The sequence below is a fragment of the Mustela erminea genome, chromosome 12 (assembly GCF_009829155.1).
Source record: "Mustela erminea isolate mMusErm1 chromosome 12, mMusErm1.Pri, whole genome shotgun sequence".
NCBI lineage: Eukaryota > Metazoa > Chordata > Mammalia > Carnivora > Mustelidae > Mustela > Mustela erminea.
This window is the reverse complement of record NC_045625.1, coordinates 56,566,307-56,585,051: the sequence shown is the minus strand read 5'-3', so window position 1 is coordinate 56,585,051 and position 18,745 is coordinate 56,566,307. Positions and strand designations below refer to the sequence as shown.

Here is an 18,745-nt window from a genome sequence, read left to right as displayed (position 1 = left end):
ACACACACACACACACACACTGCTTGTACAATTAATACCCATGTAACTATGCAAGTGTAATAAATAATTTCCACAGGGGTTTACAAAATTTCAAAAGCTATCTCTAACATTATGACTGTATAGGTGTAATATGACAATCGGGCCAAGCACAGGCTTTGAATTCAAGTGTTCTTTTTTTTTTAAGATTTTGTTTATTTATTTTACAGAGAGATAAAGAGAGGGCACAAGTGGGCAGAACAGCAGGCAGAGGGAGAGGGAGAAGCAGCCTCTCTGCTGAGCAGGGAGACTAATGAGGGACTCAATCCTAGGACCCTGGAATCATGACCTGAGCAGAAGGCAGATGCTTAACTGCCTGAGCCAGCCAGGTGAATGTTCTAAGTTTAAGTCCCAAATTATCTTCGAACCTCAGTGCCTTCATCTGGACAATATTAATATATACATACACCCAAGATAATATTAAAAACAATATTTAGGGGCGCCTGGGTGGCTCAGTGAGTTAAAGCCTCTGCCTTTGGCTCAGGTCATGAACTCAGGGTCCTGGGATCGAGCCCTACATCGGGCTCTCTGCTCTGCAGGGAGCCTGCTTTCTCCTCTCTTTGCCTACGTCTCTGCCTACTTGTGATCTCTGTCAAATAAATAAATAAAATCTTAAAAAAAAACAATATTTAAACCTTGACAATTGGCTAAAAATATAACTGTAAAACACTTTGAAAGTGCAAATTGCCACACAACATCATTCTATTGGGGGATTTTTTTTTTTTTTTTTATTTCCAGCATAACAGTATTCATTATTTTTGCACCACACCCCATGCTCCATGCAATCCGTGCCCTCTATAATACCCACCACCTGGTACCCCAACCTCCCACCCCCCGTCCCTTCAAAACCCTCAGATTGTTTTTCAGAGTCCATAGTCTCTCATGGTTCACCTCCCCTTCCAATTTCCCCCAACTCCCTTCTCCACTCTAAGTCCCCATGTCCTCCATGCTATTTGTTATGCTCCACAAATAAGTGAAACCATATGATAATTGACTCTCTCTGCTTGACTTATTTCACTCAGCATAATCTCTTCCAGTCCCGTCCATGTTGCTACAAAAGTTGGGTATTCATCCTTTCTGATGGAGGCATAATACTCTATCCCCAGGGGTACAGGTCTGTGAATCACCAGGTTTACACACTTCACAGCACTCACCAAAGCACATACCCTCCCCAATGTCCATAATCCCACCCCCTTCTCCCAAACCCCCTCCCCCCAGCAACCCTCAGTCTGTTTTGTGAGATTAAAAGTCACTTATGGTTTGTCTCCCTCCCAATCCCAGAATAAATGAAACTATTGGGGGATTTTAAGCTTACTTATGAACCTTAGGATTCAAGAAAGTCATTTAAATAGACCCGTTCTGTTTGAAACCAATTCCAGTGATATACCAGCAACAAACTGGATCTGAAAGAAACCCTGGATTCCTAGTTGGTTTCTTTCCTGGTGGTAGCTAAATGATATGGAGCCATTATATATGCTCTATGAATGCCAATTTCCTCAAGTATAAATTGAGGATAATCATACTAAGCTCACATGGTTAATGATTTTAAATGAAATGAGTTGTGTTTGTCAAACTGCTTTTAATCTCTACATTTTTATACAAGCCAAAGCTATATATATATTTTTTTTACTTTGTTTTGGTTAAATCAGATTCCCCAGTGGCTAAGTAACTTGAACTCTCTGTCTGTGGAAACCATGGAATTACTCACTGTGGTAAACTTGTCTGTGTTTCTGGTGAAAAGGAAGTTAAAGGAAATTACCTCAGGTTTAAGGGAGTATAAACTCAGTTCAGGTTGACTAAAACTGCAAAGAAAAGCGTGGCTACAAAGACATGGAAGAAAAGAAGTTCAGGATGTTAGGACTGACTTGTTTGATTTTGATTACATGATTGAAGTTTCTTGTCACAGGGCTCTGACACTGGTTAATGTCAGACTGTGGGCAAATAACAAAGTGCAGTATGAAAATTGGGCATTCTGTAAAAGAAGTTTAAATATAACACACACACACCCTTCTTTTTCCTTGTTACTTATTTTTGCTTCATTTTCTATTCTGAAATACAATTACATAAAGAAAATGGCATAAACTTAAATGTAATACTTAGAATTATTAGACCATGAACACCCATGGCAGTGCCTAGGTAGCTCAGTAGGTTATGCCTCTGACTTTTGATTTGGGCTCAGGTCATGATCTCAGGGTTGTGGAATGGAGCCTTCTAATGGGCTCTGGATTGCAACCTGCCTAATATTCTCTCTCATTCTTTCCCTCTGATCTTCCTGCCAGTCACACTTGCACACTCTCTTCCACTTTAAAAAAATACCCACTTATTTGTGGAGCATAACAAATAGCATGGAGGACATGGGGAGTTAGAGAGGAGAAAGAGTTGGGGGAAATTGGAAGAGGAGGTGAACCATGAGAGACTATGGACTCTGAAAATCAATCTGAGGGGTTTGAAGAGGCGGGGTGGTGGGAGGTTGGAGGAACCAGGTGGTGGGTATTTGAGAGGGCACGGATTGCATGGAGCACTGGGTGTGTGCAAAAATAATGAATACTGTTATGCTGAAAATAATTAAAAAATAAATTTAAAAAAATACCCACGTAAACCATCACCATCACACAAGTAAAAAAAAAAAAAAATACGGCCAGCAACTCAGAAGCCCTATCAGTCAGCCTTCTCCAGAGAAACAAAACCAACAGAATATATATTGAGATAGGATATTCTGTGTGTGTGTCTCTCTCTGTCTCTCCTTCACTTTTCTCTCCTATGTATGTGTGTGTGTGTTTGTGTGTGTGTGTATGTATAAATGCATATATGTATACATATATTCACAGAGAGAGAGAGAGAGGGAGGGAGGTTAAAATTAAAATTTATTTTAGGAATTGACTCATGCAATTGTGGGAGCTGTCAAATTTGAATATCGTGAGACTGAACAATAGGTTGAAAATTCGGTAAGTGTTAATAGTGCAGTCTTCACTCCAAAATACATAGGACAGGCCAAAAGTTTGAAAACTCAGGAAGCATTTCTATGTTATTATAGTGCTGAGGCAGACTTCTGTAGGAAGTCTCAATTTTTGTTTTTAAGAATTCAACTGATTGGTTGAGATCCACTCACATTATGGAAAGTGAGCTGCTTTACTTAAAGTCACCCGATGGTAAATGTTAAACACCTATCCAAAATACCAACACAGCAACATTTAGAGTAGTCTTTGACTGAACAACTGGGCACCTTAGCTCTCAGTCAAATTTACACATAAAATTAACCATCACAGGGGCACCTGGGTGGCTCAGTTGGTTAAAGGGCTGCCTGGGATCCAGTCTTCATCAGGCTCCCTTCTCAGTGGGGTGTCTGCTTCTCCCTCTGCCTGCCTCCTGCTCCTGTGTTCTCACTCTCTCTTTCTCTCTCTCTCAAATAAATAAGTAAAATCTTAAAAAAAAAACAACAACAACAACAAAAAAACTATCACAGACAATGCTCCTTACAAAAAAGCACCTCTTTCCCTTCTCAAAGTAATCACAGTGCTGACATTTCTTCCTCAGTTCAAGAAGTGATTGCTTAATTTCCTTTGTTTTATAGTTTTACTACCTAAGTATCAACCCCTACACACTATGATTTAGGTGCAACTGTTTTTGAATTGAATACGAATGGAACAGTACAGCATGTTTTCAACATATCTGTTCTTGCTGTTGTTTTAACAAACTCAGAAGTTTATTGCAGGACACTTGGACAGTAGATAAATGGAATGGAAATGCCTACATGTCATTATGAGAATCATCCACGCTGAATTTAAAAAGCACTTCCAGCAAGATTTCATTATCATGATGTTTTCTTTTGCTTCTTTTCATTTTCTTTTTTCTCTTTTTCAATTTCAGCAACATATTTCTCAATTTCTTCAGGATTTAAAATCTTGAGGGGTTGATCTCACCTCATGATAACCAGTTCAATGTTTTTTGCTGCCAGACAGAATCTCTTCTGGGAGGGCCTTGATAACCAGCACAGGTCATCTATCTCGGGTCTGTGTCTCTATGGTTTTGTCAGTGTAATTCTTCTCTGGAAATTCACACCCTGACTTGTCACCCTAGCCTATGACATTGGCCTTCAGGCTTGATGTGTCCCCCAAGGGTCAGTCTGGTGGGTCTGGGGGTGCCATCAAATTCAAAACTTGCAAAAAGTGCAGAGATGTCAAACAGCTTGTGTCCATTGCTCTGCTTGTAGTGCTACTTGCGGCTGGTAATGAAGCCACACCAGGGTACCTGGGTCCTTCATGGTCAGTCGGTGGTTCTGGCATTCCATAGGCCCTGTTGATGACTATCCTCATGCCAGAAGTGATCCCTGCAAATCCCATGCAGACATTGTCATCCAGTGCCTGCTGTATCTGGTTTTTGTTTGTTTGTTTTGTTTTGCCAAACATACTTATGGGATCAATAATGTAACCAGTGATAAATTTGATTTTAAATTTATCATCTCACAATGTGCTTTTTGTTTGTTCTGCTTTGTGATTCTTTACTTCCCCTTTCCAGCATTATTTTGATTTGATTATTTTATTATTCTTTTATTTTTTCCACTTAGTTTGGAATTTACACACTATTTTACTATTAATTGGTCAAAGGTAAAGACTATACCATGCAAGCTTGACTGATCAAAGTTGATGTTTTTGGATCTTTTACTCCTTTCCATACACTGATAAACACTATAGTAGAGTTTAACTATTAGATCCAAACTGAAAACTGTCTTTTGCAGAAGCAGATTTTAAGATTATGTATCATATGTTGGTAACATGTTAAATAAGGGTTTCAAGGAGAAACAACAAAGATGGGTAACTAATAGCAAGCAAAAGGAAGGGGAAAAGTCTCACCTGGTAAGTTTGGAGTGTAAGCAATGCCTCAGTGCTGCTTTGTCCTTTGCAAAAGAAATAGGTTTTTATGCTCTAGCGACCAAGAGTTTTTGGCCAAGAATTGCAAGGAATTGAGATTGGAGGCTAACAGAAATGGGGGGACAATTATCTAGGGAAACAGAATGGAGGATCAACGTTATTAGTTTTATTCATCCCCTCAATTTAAATGCCTTACACCAGTTAGAATGGCCAAAATTTACAAAACAGGAAACAACGTGTGTTGGAGAGGATGTGGAGAAAGGGGAACCCTCTTCCACTGTTGGTGGGAATGCAAGTTGGTGCAGCCACTTTGGAGAACAGTGTGGAGATTCCTCAAGAAATTAAAAATAGAACTTCCCTATGACCCTGGAATTGCACTCCTGGGTATTTACCCCAAAGATACAGATGTCGTGAAAAGAAAGGCCATCTGTACCCCAATGTTTATAGCAGCAATGGCCACGGTCACCAAACTATGGAAAGAACCAAGATGCCCTTCAACGGACAAATGGATAAGGAAGATGTGATCCATATACACTATGGAGTATTATGCCTCCATCAGAAAGGACGAACACCCAACTTTTGTAACAACATGGACGGGACTGGAAGAGAATATGCTGAGTGAAATAAGTCAAGCAGAGAGAGTCAATTATCGTATGGTTTCACTTATTTGTGGAGCATAACAAATATCATGGAGGACAAGGGGTGATAGAGAGGAGAAAGGAGTTGGGGTAAATTGGAAGGGGAGGTGAATTATGAGAGACTATGGACTCTGAAAAACAATCTGAGGGGTTTGAAGTGGCAGGGGGCTGGGAGGTTGGGGTACCAGGTGGTGGGTGGGCATGGATTGCATGGAGCACTGGGTGTGGTGAAAAAATAATGAATACTGTTTTTCTGAAAATAAATAAATTAATTTTAAAAAATGCTATTTCCCATTTTGTTTTAATTCTAATCCTTTTAAATCCCTTATAATGCATTACCTTTACATCTATGTAGCCAATGTTCATTTAGATTTGCATATACACATTTAGTAGTTTCATGCCTTCCCTACTATCCACACTTCCACTAGAATGGTACATTTTTTAAGATTGATGAATATGCACTCACATACCATAAACTCCCAAAGTCCATACTTTACATTTTGTCCTTATGCTTCATTCTTGGTGTTGTACATTCTGTGGGTTTAGACAAAGCATAAAGATGTATATCCTCCTTCATGGTAACATACATATTATTTCAGCCAACCCAAAAAACCTCTGTGCTGCATAAGCTCATCACTTATGGGAGTCTATTTCTAATTTATCTAAGCTGTTTCATTGATCTATTTATGTGTTCTTTGCCAACAGCACACTGTCATGATTACTGTAGATTTAGGACAAGTCTTAGAATTGGGTAGGGTCTGTCCTCCAACTTTGTTCTTCTTCAATATTGTGTTGGATATTCTGAGTCTTTTGCCTCAGAGTGGGTCAATATCCACAAATTAACTTGCTGGGATTTTGATGGGGACTGCATTGAATCTATCAATAAGTTGGGAAGAACTAACATCTTGACATTTTGAGACTTCTTATCTCTATATATATTTAGTTTTTTATTGAACATGTGAGAGTTTTGTAGTTTTCATCATGTAGATTTTGTATACATTTTGTTAATTTTTTTTACCTAAGTATTTGAAACGGGGGGTGTGCTAATGTCTTTGCCTAAGCAAGGACATCTAGTATGATGTTGAAAAAAGTTGTGATGGGAGGTGTCCTTGCTTTGCCCTTGATCTTAGTGAGAAAGCTTAATTATCATGTTAGCCGTATGCTCTTTAGATATTCTTTATCAATTTGAGGAAATTTGCTACTATCCCTACTTTAGTGAGAGTTGTTGCATTATGAATGGGTATTAGGTTTTGTCAAATGCCTTTTCTGTGTTTATTGACATGATTATGTGAATTTTCTTTTTTAGCCTGTTGGTGTGATGAATCCACTAATGGATTTTCTTTTTTTTTTTTTTAAGATTTCATTTATTTATTCATGAGCGACAAAGAGAGAGGGAAGCAGAGGCCAAGGGAGAAGACTTCCCACAGAGCAAGGAGCCTGATATAGGACTCAAACCCAGGACTCTGGGATCATGACCTGAGCTGGAGGCAGATGCTTAAACATCTGAGCCACTTACACACCCCACTAATGGATTTTCAAATGTTGAACAAGCTTTACATACCTGGTATAAATTCCACTTGGTCATGTTGTATAATTCAACTCACTGATATTTTCTTGAAGATTTTTGCATCTATGTTCAGGATAATTGCTCTTTTCTTTTAATATCTTTGGTTTTAGTATAAATATTAGTTTAATACTGGCTTCATAGAATTAGTTAAGATGTATTCTCTCTTCTTTATCCTTTGAAAGAAATAGTAGAAAATTCACATATTTTTGTTTTTTTTTATAATTTATTATTTATTTATTTTCAGCATAACAGTATTCATTATTTTTGCACCACACCCAGTGCTCCATGCAATCCCTGATAAAATTTACTATTGAATTCATCTGGATATAGTACTTGCTACTTTTGAAGCCTATTAATTATTGAATTAATATCTTTAAGATATAGGCCTATTTCAGTTGTCTATTTCTTATAGGACTTTTGGCAGATTGTATCTTTCGAAGAATTTGTCCATTTTTTTTAGGTTATCTAATTTGTTGGCATAGAGTATTTATGAGTGTAGTATTCCTTTATTATCATTTTAATATCCATGAGATTTGTAGTAATGTCCCTTCTTTTATTTATTTCTTTAAGATTTATTTATTTATTTATTTATTTATTTAATTTGAGAGAGAGAGAGAGCATGTGAGCAGGAGGAGGGGCAGAAGGAAAGGAAAATAGAGAATCTCAAACAGACTCCCTGCTGAGCATGGAACCTGATGCTGAGATCCATCTCAGGACCCTGAAATCAGAACCTGCTCCAAAACCACAGGTCAGATCCTCATACCAATTCAGCCATCCAGGCACCCTTCCAAGACCATTTATAAAGAGACTGTCTTCTTCCTATTGCATATTATTTTCTGCTTTGTTGCTCCCAAGTGCTTTTGGTACTCTTTATTTAATTGGATTATTTTTATTGGTGTTTATTTACTTATTTATTTATTTATTTGAGAGAGAGAGAGTGTTTGCATGAGTGTGGGGAAGGGCCAGAGGGAGAGGGAGAGAGAATCTCAGGCAGACTTCTGGCTAACTGGGGAGCCCAACATAGGGCTTGATCTCACAACCCATGAGATCATGACTAAAGCCAAAATCAAGAACCAGAGATTCAACAAACTTAACCACCCAGGTGACCCCCCTTTTAGACATTTATGATTTTAGTAACTTGTGTCCTTTTTTTCTTTGTTAGTCTGCTAGATGTTTGTCAATTTTATTGATTTTCTCAGAGAAGTATGTTTGAATTTCATGGATTTTTTTGTATTGATTTCCTGTTTAGATTTCATTGATTTCTGCTGTTATTATGTTATTTTTCTTCTGTTTATTTTGGATTTAGTTTGCTTTCTTTTTCTAGTTTCCAGAGGTGGGAATTTAGGGAAGGTGGGAAGTTGATTTTAGATCTTTCTTTTTTTTCCTAAGATTTATTTTCAATGCTGTAAATATCCCTCTAACTACTGCTTTCACTGCAACCCTCAAATATTGATCAGTTATGCTTTCAGTTTTTATTTTGTTGAAAATATTTTAAATTATCTCCTTTGATTGTTTCTCTGGCCAATGTGTTACTTAGTAGCAAGTTATTTAATCTCCCCATATTTTGGGACCTTCCAATTTTCTGTTATTGATTTCTAATTAAATTCCACTGTGGTCTGAGAGTAGATACTGTATGACTTCTATTATTTTAAATTTGTGGAAGTGTGCTTGATGGCCCAGAATTTAGATATCTTGGTAAAATTATACTTTTTTTTTTATCATTTCTGTTGCTCTTCATTCTTTTCTACATGTCCAAACTGACAACTGAGATCATTTTTCTTCTTCCTCAGGAAAAAGCACTCACTTTATGACAGATTTGCTGGTGGTACATCTTATTAGAATTTGTCTATCTAGAAATATTATTTTTCACATCCATTCTTGAATATTTTTCTTTATTTAAAATATGTGATTTAAAATTATTTTCAATCCTATGCATTAAAATATTATTCTTCTGCTATCTTGCTTCCATTTTGCTATTAGAAGCCATCTATGAGCCTAATGGCTGCTAACTGTTGCAAACTTGAAGGTAATCTGTTTTAAAATTTCTTTTTGTAATTGGAAGGGGAGGTGAACCATGAGAGACTATGGACTCTGAAAAACAATCTGAGGGTTTTGAAGGGACGGGGGGTGGGAGGTTGGGGTACCAGGTGGTGGGTATTATAGAGGGCACGGATTGCATGGAGCACGGGGTGTGGTGCAAAAATAATGAATACTGTTATGTTGGAAATAAAAAAAAAAAAAAGAAGGAAAAAAAATTTCTTTTTGTGTTTGATTTTCTTTAGGTTCAAATAATGTGTTTGTATACAAATTTTACTTACTTCTTTTGTATTCATTTGGCTTCTTGCATCTACAGATGGTATCTTTTATCAATTAAAGGAAATTCTCATGCATTAAAAAATATATTGTTTTTTTCACATTTTCTTCTATTTCTGTTGACTCCAATTAAATGTGTGTTATAGGGATACCTGGATGGCTCAGGAAGCATCTGCCTTTTGCTCAGGTCATGATCCCAGTGTCCTGAGATCAAGTCCCACATTGAGCTCCTTGCTCATCAGGGAGCTTGCTGCTCCTCTGGCTTACACATTCTCTCTCTCTCTGAAAAATAAATAAATAAAATATTTTTAAAAAATGTGTTATATTTTCTTCCTACATTTTCCATGCCTCTTCCTCCACAATTTTTTAATCTTTTTGTCCCTCTCTGTTTAAATCTAGAACTTTTTTTTTAAATTCTAGTACTGCTATTAATCCTACTGAGTTCTTAATCTTGATTAATGTATATTCCACTTCTAGACTTTCTAGTTGGTTCTTGCAAACCTCCAATGTATGTTTATATTTCTAAGTTCTTTGGTGACTTTTTAAAATTTAACTTCTCTCCCCAATAGAAAGAATATCCTTTTCCTACAATGAATTTTGGTGAGCTTATATCAGTTGTCAATAATTTCTATTAGTTCTCAGACAGAATGATTTGCCTTAACTTATGCCTAGATTAGTTTAAATGTGTGTTGGGCAATGCATTTTAGAAATGTTTGTGATATAAATTGAGGAATTGATAATTAGAAGAATATGATGCTTTCTCAGAGAGAATTTCCTTTTGCTTCTACAGCATATGAATGAAGGAACAATCTAAAATCATTGTAAGCCAATTTTACAAATAACTATCAAAATGTCCTAAGTCAGGATTCTGTGTCTGCAAGACTTACTTTAATTTTTATTTAAGTTTTTCTTCTGGGGAGCAGTTGTGCAATTTATGTAATTAAGTGTACTTAGAAGACTGTTTACCAGATTCCCACCTTTTTCAGAGATCTTGGACTTCAACTTTTGCTTTTTATCTGAAGTCTCTCAAAATTGCTTCTTAGCCTCTTAGCCCAGAGCAAAAGCAACTTTATTATTATTATTTTGTATTTCCTGTTTCTTTTTCTATGAGTGAATACTTTGCTATTTTATTTATAATTTTTAGGAAGTTTTATATTTTTTGTTATATGGTTATTTTTGTATTTATACCTTCTCTAAACCCTTGGTACCCTGCTATTTCTTTTGGTTTGGCTTTTGTTTTTGTTTGTTTGTTTGTTTGTTTGTTTTCTTTTAGTATAACTAACACACAATGATAAATTAGATTCAGGTGTATAACATAGTGATTCAACAGATTTATACATTATGCTGTGTTCACAAGTGTAGCTAACATCTGTCCCCATACATTGCTATTACAGTATCCTTGCCTACATTCCTTATGCTGTACTTTTATTCCCATGACATTTATTCCATAACTAAAAGCCTATATCTCACTCCCTTTCACACATTTTGCCCAAATTCTTACACACCTCCTTTCTGGCAGCCATCATTTTATTCTCTCTATTTATAGGTCTGATTCTGCTTTTCATTTGTTCATTTTTTTTCTTTTTTTGATTCTACATATAAGCGAAATCATATGGTGATTTTCTTTCTTAGTCTGAATTATTTCACTTAGCATAATACACTCCAAACACAATCTTACCTCTTTTATGACTGCATAGTGTTCCATTACGTATAAATATACCATAACTTCCTTATTCATTGATCTTTTGATGGACACTTAGGTTGCTTCCATATCTTGGTTATTGAAAATAATGTTGCTAGGGGCGCCTGGGTGGCTCAGTGGGTTAAAGACTCTGCCTTCGGCTCAGGTCATGATCCCAGGGTCCTGGGATCGAACCCCGCATCGGGCTCTCTGCTCCGCAGGGAGCCTGCTTCCTCCCCTCTCTCTCTGCCTGCCTCTCTGCCTGCTTGTGATCTCTGTCTGTCAAATAAATAAATAAAATCTTTAAAAAAAAAAAAAAGAAAATAATGTTGCAATAAACAAATGAATGCACATCTCTTGAATTAGTGTTTTTGTTTTATTAACTAATGGAATTATTCTAATACATGACATTTCTGTTTTTAATTTTTTGAGAAATATTCATTTTTTTTTCATGGTAGCTATACAAGTTTAGCAAAAACAACTTTAAAAGGTGGCTTCAGCTTTTGATTTTTGTATTTTTCTGAATCTTCATATATATATGTATATATATAAATATATGTATGTGTGTATGTAAATTTGTATATGCATATAGATACATAATTTTAAGTGAATATTTACTTTTACATATTTATACTCACATATACATATTTTAGTAGCATTTCTCATTTTTGCAGGAGGAAGATTATTCTGAATTAGTGAATATCCATTACTGACAATATTGAATTTTATACTTATAGATACCTTTTTTTAAACTTTTTTAATGATTTTATTTATTTATTTGACAGGGACACAGTGAGATAGAGAACACAAGCAGGGGGAGTGGGAGAGGGAAAAAACAGGTTTGCCACTGAACAGGAAACCCAATGTGGGCCAATCCCAGCACGCTGGGATCATGACCTGAGCCAAAGGCAGTCAGTTAATGGCTGAGCCACCCAGGTTCCCCAACACTTTTTAATAATACTCAGAAGATTTAGCAAGTGCCTTTGGAATTGGTACCACAGACAGTGTTCTAGAACACTTTTCCCACTTAACCATTCATGAACTTTACCATAATTAATTTGTCTATATATATTCTTTATGGCTATAATCCCTGTTGCCATTAAATAGAACTTACATTTTTGGAAGCAATTTCTACATAGATCTAAAAGTGTCAGCTTACTAATTTTTAGGGTGTTCATGCATAATTTATGCAATGCATAAACAAATTCCAATATTACCTTTGGTATCAGAACATGACTTGGCTTATTGAAGGAAACTTTTTTGAATGCTGATTTTTCAATGGAAAAAATATTAAAAATGTAGAAGTAAAATAGTTTGAAAATAAGGCAAAGTTTTAAAAAAGGGAATACAAATTGAAGAGTTGTTAAAAGCTCATCTCTGTACTTTGCACTTCTAGCAGGTATCTGGTATATGAAGAATGTCATGGATAAACAAATTGTAAGTTCATAGAGTATAGGATTTTATAATGTTCTCAAAATTATAAGGTCAAGTCTGAGCTACTTATCACAAAATGGATGAAAAAATAGAACTTGTTTAAAAAATCAAAGTATTTGCTACTAGTTTACTGAGAAATATGAATTATATGCTTTTTAATATAACAAATTTATTGTTCATTATAAGAAACAAAGAAAAATAAACATCAGTGTTAGCATTGACAACACTAAATATGCACTGAAAGGACCTTATTCAAAGGCTATTTTTAAGGTAGTCTATAATATATTAAATGCAAAGAGATAAATTTTAGTTAATCAAGTTATAATTCTATAATCATGTAATTCAATACTCCAGTTTTCACTTTACTGTGGATACTATTTAAAAGTACTTCCTATTTTTCTTGATGCTTAAGACATTTTAATGAAATAATGATATAAAAAGTACAAGCTATTTTATAGTCGATAAAATAACCATGTTTGAAAAATCAATGAATAAACGCACTCATTCTCCTTATCAGTGCCCTATATCATTCTCAAATACCTTCCTCTGAAGTACCTTGAGCTTGCTATTTATCTCATTTTTCCATTTGTGCATTTAAAATATACTTTCACATAGATATGTGTATCTATAAACAATGTGAATTATAGCTTTCTATGTTTTTAAAAATATTCAAGTGGTATAATTGGCACAAGTTGCCTTTCAACCTTATTTCTTCACTCATATCATGTTTTTAATATAATAATGCTAATGTAAGTTTCCAGCAAACTAGATAGCTATTAGTGAAAACAATCGCTATTTTTACTGTCAATGAAATCAACTAAGAATGATGGATCAAGCAAAATGAAAAAAAGGAAACAACAGTAAAGCTTTAAGTGTGTGTGTTCTGGCAAGATAGAAATTCTGACTCAAAAACATAAAAATTAAAAAATTAAAAAATTAAAATTAAAAATAATGGCAAGAATCTAGGTATTTAATCAGAGCACTGAAACCATTTTTCATTTGTAACATTTTTGCCTAACTCTAGTGAATATGACTTTAAATTTTCACACATTAAAGACCAAAGTAGAAAGAAATATTGCCTTGATCCCACTTAAACTATTTAGCAAGTCCAGCTGGGAAACATGTTTGTGAAGTTGAGTTCCCAATGGGCCATGCATTCAGCTGAGAGTAATTTTAAATAAAATAACCACTTACCCTTGACTATGAGGAAAGAACAATTATAGTTGCACTTCTAGAGCTATGGTTAAGAGGACAGATATGATCCATATATAGTCTTCTAGAAATACATACTCATCATATGAATGCACATCTTAGTAGTCTCAATTCATAGTAACTTGGTATTATGAATGCTTTAAAAATATCCAAAGCCAAATCCCTTTTTCAAATTGGAATTGGGAGTAGTACACTTGCAAGTAGTAAGCACAAGCTAAATATAATATTGTCAGGAAATCTCACTTTTGCCAAAGCTTAATACATTTTACCAACCCCCACAAAACTACCTTCTAAAAATCACAACAAGAAAATAAAACCACTGTAGAATGACTGAAAGCAGTATCAGACGAACAAGATATTAGATATTTGAATTATAAGACATAAAATAGAAAGTATTAGTCAAATATTAAATAAATTAAATAAACTAATAAATTTATTTTAATTTTATTTTATTTATTAAATAAATTAATAAAGTAAATAAAAGTAGGGCTTGAAATACAAGTGAAGAGAAAGGGACTATAAAATATTAATAAAGAAATTTACAAAATAATAAAACAGGGCTATAAATTTAAATTAATGGACTTATTTAGAGTTTTGACATGACTGAAAGGAGAATTAATAAATGACAAAACAAGAAGATGGAAGACAACAAAGATTTAAAGTGTCTAAAATCAGAGTTATGGAGTAAAAGTGAGAATGAAAAATAAATATTCCACGAGATAATGGCTGAGAATTTTCCAAATCTAAGGAAAGCCAGTAATTCTTAAATTTCAAAACAGAATGAATTAATTTATGTACGAGAGATAAAGTAATAATAATAATTCTACTTCACTCAAAATAGTGAAGCTCAAAACAGCAAAGAGTAGACAAAATATATTCAAAATAGCTTAATAGAAAATAGGTTTTTTTTAAAATAGCTTATTATTTTTAGAGTAAGAACTAATGTAAAAACGAAAATTCCACCAAAGCTAGACACTTAAGGAAGACTTTATTCACAATTATTTCAATGGTAGAGAGAGAGATCAGAATGATGAATTTAGCTCTGATGAAACAAAATAAACCCTGTTAATTTTCAAGAGTTGTGGTGAGGGAGAGAACATGGACCACCTGTGTTTGCTAAGTAACTGCATTCAAAGGAAAACTAAACTTCCTCATACTTTCATGATAAGAGGTAGTGTTATAATGTGGCATAACTTGCCAGCTGCAGTTAAGTTCCTACCCTGTCACAAAAACCTAGAGGTTAACCTTGATGATTATATTTGAAAGAGATATTTCTGAGGCCCTTGAGAAAAGTGTTTCTGAGTGGTAAAATTGGCAGGTGGCTGTTAAACAGTTTTACATCTCTAATGGGGCAGATAAAGAATTTACTGTGACACGTTTTCTAAAGTACATGCTTTTAAAAAAGACACATGAGGGGCTATCCATCAGGAGGAAGCCCATCTAAAATGTAGTCCTCCAGAGAGGAACATGAAAGCAAAGCTGGTCACACATTTATATCTTGAACTAATGCAAAAAACAGAACGTTAATGATTTTGGAAGTTAAAAAAGAAAATTTTTATGAACCAGCAACATGAAAGGAATTTTAAAGAAAATACAAGAGCATAAACCACTGTTAGATCAAGAAATTAAGAAACCAATAAACAAAACTACCTTAAGAAATTTTGTTCATCAGTAGTCACCTGAAAGAAAGTCAAAATACACACTACTGAGAAAATAATTTCACCATATATAACCTATAAATAACTTCCATCCAGAGATTTTACTAATAACTATGGAGACAAGATGGCAGAGAAGTAGGAGGAGGCGCCGTTTCAACCTGTACCCTAAAGCGAGCTGATTACCTACCAAAGAACTCCAGTCACCCATGAAATCAGCCTTAGATCAGAATTACACATGTCTGGATCTCTATGGGGGCAGAAGACACCAGTAGGCAGGTAAAGTGGAGTGGGAATGTGGGACTGATAATGAAAGATAAACAAAAGGGGGAGGGAGCCACCAGAAATGACCAATTGGAAAGTAATACCCCAATATGAGAGCGCCCTGCACTGGGGACCAGCATTAACTTGGAGTCTGGTTGAAAGTACTCAAAAATAGCAAAGGATCATGGCGGGAAATTGTGGGAATCGAGGCAGTTAGGGACAGGGGCTTAAGTCCCTGGACCCAGGACAGCCACCCCTGGCGCTGAGCCAGAGAGAGTGCGGCGGAGAAACATGGTCTTGGTCCCTGAGCCGCCAGCCTGCCTGAAAGCACATGGGGTCTGGCTCCCATGAGGGGCTGGGAGCCTCATCAACTGGCAGAAGCACAGGCATTTTACAGTCCCCACGCAAGTGCCGTGCTGCGCTATCAGGGTCTGAGCCATGCCCTGCGCCCTCCCCCTGAGAGAGGTGCGCATAGACACCAGCCAGGAGCCCTTGGACTCAGAAAGACCAGGCACTCCCAGCCCAGGCCAGCAGGAAAATCTCAGTGTGTGATCACTGCTTGGAAACTCTCTGGTGGCCCAGAGCTGCCCAGACAGCCACCATTGTCATGGTTTTGGGTACAAGCAGGAGTTCCTGTGTCCCCAAGGACCGCAACTTGGACCGTGCTCTTCCCGCAGCTGAGGGAGAACTTCTGTACTCTGGAGCACACACAGGGGAACAGACTGAAGCTTCTTTCTCAGAGGGAGGTCGGGGTGCAGTTTGCTTTCCTCTAAACCTCCAAAAACCATCCAAAGCTGTCAAGGCAAGAGAAAAAAACAAAGCAAAACAAAACAATAAATGAACAAACAAACATAAAAAAACTACAGAAAGCAAAAGCCTAAAAAACCCGTTTCCTCAGAGCCCACCCCCTTGAGGGGGGCGGGAGGACTTAACTCAGGGAACATTGCCTGAAAACCCACGTGGCAGTCTCCTCCCCCAGAAAACCAACCTGGAAAAAAAAAAAAGAAGGCGACAAGACAACCACCACCACTACTTCATAGATACAACTTTTATTTTTAATTCGTTCCCACTATTCTGGTTCATTTCTTTATACAGATAATTTTTTTAACCTATTTAGCATCACAGTGAGATGTCCAGTACATCAAATTCTATAATAACCTTTTAACCTGAACTTTTTGATACATATACCCATGTTTTTCTTTTGCTTTTCTATTTTTTATTTTTTTAATTGTAGTTTAGTTTAGTTTATTCTTTTTTTTATTATTTTTTAATTTATTAACATTCATGTAGAGTTAAACTTCAAGGTAATCCCCTTTCCCCAATCAATGCTACCCCTATAGGTAAACCAATTTTTAATGCTCCTTTATTTTAGGAAAGTTGAGTCCTTTAACAAAGATATCAAGATACATCCAAGAAGAATCAAAATAACCTTCCTCTCCACACTGAGAACCTATAACCACTCTCCCATTTTTTTCTTCTGCCAGTGTTTCTGTGTATTTGTGTTTGTCCTGAAAGTATATAAATCTTATACATGGGGTTCTTTCTGACGAGGTTTTTTGTTTGTTTGTTTGTTTGTTTGTTTGTTTTTTCTTTCATATATATATATTTTTTCTCTTGTCATATACTTTTATCAGTCTTTTTGTTTGTATGTTTTTGTTTGTATACTTCATAAATCTTAACTTGTGGCCTATTTGGGCTGAGCCTTCTCTCTCTTTTTTTTTTAAGATTTTATTTATTTATGACAGACAGAGATCACAAGTAGGCAGGGAGGCAGGCAGAAAGAGAGAAGAGGGGAAACAGGCTGCCCGCTGAGCAGAGAGCCCAATGCGGGGCTTGATCCCTGGGATCATGACCTGAGCTGAAAGCAGAGGCGTTAACCCACTGAGCCACCCAGGTGGCCCATGAGCCTTCTCTTTTATCTTTCTTTTTTTTTTCCTGTCTCTCTATCTCTCTCTCTTTTTTTTTTCTTTTCCTTTTCTTTTTTCTCTCTTTATTTTGCTTTCATTTGGATGGGGACTCTTGACTGCTCCAGGGTTCATCTTTACTGCACCACAGTCAATACATCCAGCTATAGCCGTTCAGCCATCTCTCACCAAAATGACTAGAAGGAGGGATGCCCAACAGAAGAAAAATTCAGAGGATGGGCCTTCTGCAACAGAGCTAATGGCTATCAACACAGACAATATGGCCAAAAGGGAATTCAGGCTAACAATTATCCAGGCAATAGCTAGGTTGAAGAAAGGCATGGATGACCAAATGGAATTGATTAGGGCAGAACTGAAAGCCACCAGGGATGATGTTCACAATGCTCTCAATGAGTTTCAATCTAATCTCAATTCTCTAAAAGCTAGGATAACTGAGCCAGAAGATAGAATTAGTGATCTGGAAGACAAACAGATAGAGAGAAAGGATCAGGAGGAAGCCTGGAACAAACAGCTTAGAAGCCATGAAAACAGAATCATGGAAATAAATGATGCCATGAAATGTTCCAACGTTAGAATTATTGGAATCCCTGAAGGGGAGGAGAAAGAAAGAAGTCTAGAAGATATAGTGGAACAAGTTCTTCATGAAAATTTTCCCAATCTCACTAATGGACCCAGCGTTCATGTACTAGAGGCCGAAAGGTCTCCACCCAAGATTCTACATTCCAAAAAAACACCAAGGCACCTGATAGTCAAATTGAGGAATCATAATTGTAGGTTTAATCTCTTGAAAGCCGCCAGGGCAAAGAGGCTCCTTACTTACAGAGGAAAACCCATCAGAATAATGTCAAACCTGTCCACAGAGACCTGGCAAGCCAGAAAGGGCAGGCAAGACATATTCAGGGCATTAAATGAGAAGAACTTGCAACCAAGAATACTTTATCCAGCAAGACTGACATTCAAAATGGATGGAGAGATAAAGAGTTTCCAAGACAGGCAAGGCTTAAAAGACTATGCAACCACCAAGCTGACACTGCAGGAAATATTAAGGGGGGGTTCTATAAAAGAGAAAAATCCTAAGGATAGCATTGAACAGAAATATAGAGAAAATCTACAGAAAGAAAGACTTCAAAGGTAACACGATGTAAATAAAAT

At 36.2% G+C, this 18,745-nt stretch overlaps 1 pseudogene; it reads right to left on the bottom strand.

Annotated features, from left to right (window-relative positions):
* Positions 1 to 3,847: 3,847 nt before the first annotated feature.
* On the bottom strand, positions 3,848 to 4,442 carry LOC116569985 (annotated as a pseudogene).
* Positions 4,443 to 18,745: the final 14,303 nt, after the last annotated feature.